This window comes from Cicer arietinum, chromosome 4 (assembly GCF_000331145.2).
Source record: "Cicer arietinum cultivar CDC Frontier isolate Library 1 chromosome 4, Cicar.CDCFrontier_v2.0, whole genome shotgun sequence".
NCBI classification, from domain to species: Eukaryota; Viridiplantae; Streptophyta; class Magnoliopsida; order Fabales; family Fabaceae; genus Cicer; species Cicer arietinum.
Window position 1 is genome coordinate 2509437 of NC_021163.2, and position 3620 is coordinate 2513056.

Below are 3620 nucleotides of genomic sequence, written 5' to 3' on the forward strand. Positions count from 1 at the left end.
TCCTTATATATCAATAAAAACATTTTTTTTAATATATATATATATATATATATATATATATATATATATATATATATATAAAAGTATAAAGCTGTCATGTAGACCGGAAGTGTAATTCATGTGGCAAAAAATTTGTGCAAGTTTCGCTACAAAACTTTAAAAAAGAATGTAAATTGAATATAAATCTGATTGAATGGTTAGAGTGCATACCTTATTAGTTGCAATGCTTGCACAACTACCTCATTTAGGCTATAGTGTACAACCTTTTGAGTCCTACCATCATTTACCTTCACCTAAATTTTTGTTACAACACGTTCACCTAATTCTTCAAACTTCAAAGTCTCATTCCTCATTATTAATTGGGACTTGATATTGTATTCCGCATCGAAATATATATAAAGTTTAAAATCATCTTTAGAGGAATGTTTGAAAACTGAAATTTTAAAAATCTTATAAAATCTGGATTTTATGTGATGTGAATTGGGGTTCAAAGAGGCGCAATTTTGAGATTCTTTTTTCTATTTTTGAATTTGATATTTTAATTAGTGATTTTAAGTGAAATAATATTTAAATCATTTAACCAATTCAACCTAAGCAAAAAATTAATAAATTAAAAGAATTTAAGAGATTTGAATAAATGAAAAGAAATGAATAACAATAAAAAAATTAAAAGATTAGTATAGTTGAAATATTAAGAAGCTAAAATCAAGATGAATTGACACCATCGTTCAACTTCTCTATTAGTTGGATCTAATTAGACTGCACTAAATTATCACCAACTCCCGTACAGTTAAATATATTTAAATCATTCTATCAAAATTAAATAGTTTAGATTTTAAATTTATAAAAAAATTAAATTTAAACTTAAAATTAAATTATTCAAGTAAGATCGATCAGTTCCACCGTGTCTTCTTCATTGATGCTTTTGTTTCCTTTTTGCACTATATTTCAATCGCTTATCATGCTATGCAATGAAAAATAGTATTATGTCAAAATCAAACTCTATATTGATAGAATAGAAAACTTTTGACAATATTTAATCATATCACATTATCACGTGACATCTTAATATTATTTTCAACAATTAGGAAGTAATAATTATATTAGTATAACTTTGTCAAAAAAATAATAATGATATAATATAAAACTTTTATACTACATCCCATCACACCCCACACACCAATTCGAAACAAACAGTTGCAAGTTGCAAGGTTGGCATTTTGGTTTCTTACGTACGTTTATTCGGCGCCGCGTTGTCTGACTCGTCAGTTGGTTCCCAATTATGAAAGATCCAACATTTGCATATTGTATACATGCTGGCAATACAATTGCACTTTCATAATACTTCTACGGAAAAGAAAATTAGCATGTTACTTCATGTATAGCTCACGTATTCTAATTTAACAAGACACAACTTGTAGTTTATGGTCCTAAAAATATTTAATTGTGCATGCTCTTAAAACACACATAAATTTTTTTATCAATTTTTATTTAATTTTAAAAAATTTAACGTTAAAACTAATCCACACTAATCCATAGTAGTATGAATTCGAAATTGCGCTCAACATCTCAAATCATATCCTTACCACCTTTTATCAATTGAATTATTGTACTCTCGTGAACTTTTTCCTTTTATTTTTAATTTTAGATTCTATATCAACCTTTTAAAATTAATATTTTCAATTATAAATATTTTGGATATAACATTTAATTATATTTTCAAAAGAGAAATAATATATTTAATTTTTGAAAATGATGCTGCTTATATTTTCAGAAAAAGTTATATAGTTTAAATCTTACTATTGATGTGAGGACTTATAACTTTTTTGTATGAATAATGATAACGAGTACTCTAAAGATATTGGTTAAGGACTCTATCAAAGAAAATTTTATCTTGAAAATATAAGTCAAACATCTATCAAAATACATTTAGTTGGAAGAAAGTTGTTTGTCAAATAAAATGGGAGGCTTAGGGATTCACGCGCCATGATTTCAAAATGTAGCTTTGTTGGATAAACTTGTATGAAATCTTTTACAAGGGGAGAATAAGCTTTGAGTCTCTCTGTTGTTTGACAAATATTAAAAGAGGGTGACATTTTCTTAGACAAATCAACTTATAGTTCGGTCACATAGAAAACTATGTTTAAGTCCTTGAACCTTCTCTAAGAGGGTTACACTATCAAAATAGGTAATAGTGATACAAATATTTGGTTCAAATCGTGGGTTACCCCGGCACCCTTATGTGACGATGTTCAAGATATTTCATTCGAAGATTTGTGTTTGAAAATTAAAGATCTTTGGGTAGATTATATAAGCAAGGTTGATGACATGGCTATCATTCTAATGCTTATGACAATTAAGGATGTGAAGCCTTGTTTTGTCAATTCCATTTATGACATATGTGTTAGGAAGGTGGGTTTGGATAGAAAATAATCATCTAAGAGTGAGTATGAATGACTTATCACTTGTAACAATATAATGACCTCTCAAGTTATATGGAGCTAGATTTGGAAATTGCAAACCTCGAGTAGTATTCATTTTTTCCCATGGCAAGCTTGTCATAACTTCATTCCCTCTCGGGTTGTTTTGCTTCATAGAAGGGTAAATATGTCTCCTACTTGCCCCTTTTTGTGAGATTGATGAGGAGAGTATTTTTCATTGCTTATTCATGTATCCTTGGAAAATTGAGATTTGGGTAGGGTGTGATTGTATCAATATTTAAGGAATCATTAACAACATCCACTTTGGTAATATCCAAAAACTTTTTCTGACAATAGTAACAAAATTTAGCAAAATAGTTCCTCTAATCATGTGGAACATATGGACATCAGGAAACAAATTCATTTTTGAAGGGACTCCGCCATTAAGTGATTATGTTATCATAGTCGTCTTCGCTCAATTACAACTTGCTAAAGAGGCTTTTGGTGACCATTATTTTCCACCCCCTTGGCAATTTCGTTAGGTATGTTGGAGAAAAGGTAATATGACTATTATGTTTTTCCAATGTTTTATGGTAATGCATTAACTAATCTGGGGATAACAGGTTTTGGAGGGTTGGTGCGAAATCACTATGGCGATTTCCAATTTGGCTTCTTTAGAACTATGGGGTGGTCGATAAAATTCAATCACTTTTTGTTGGTGTTAAGTTGTATTGGCAAGCAAGTTATTTGTTTATCATATTTGTTTCACGCAGTTCATTTTATGATTACGGGGAACACATGTTACCATCATTATGCAAATATGTTTGAAATCATGCGATATTATATAAAGAAATATTGGATTTTTTTCGTCCACTATACTTTTTGTGAAGGGAATGCTTGTGTAGACTTGTTTGCAAAAATGAGAACTAATAATATGGATTCCTTAGTAGTGGTTCATGAGCCTCTTTCTAGTTTGTCTTCAACTCTTTTGGTTAATGCTATGAGTGTGTCCTCTTTAAATACCTAATAGTTTAACTCTTTTTCTTTTTGTCATGTAAAAAAAAAAAGTAAACACATCATTTTTCATACAAAAATTATCTATTTTCACTTCCTTAAACAAAACTCTAAGAATACTTGTTAATATTTTTATTATTATTATTATTATTATTATTATTATTATTATTATTATTATTATTATTA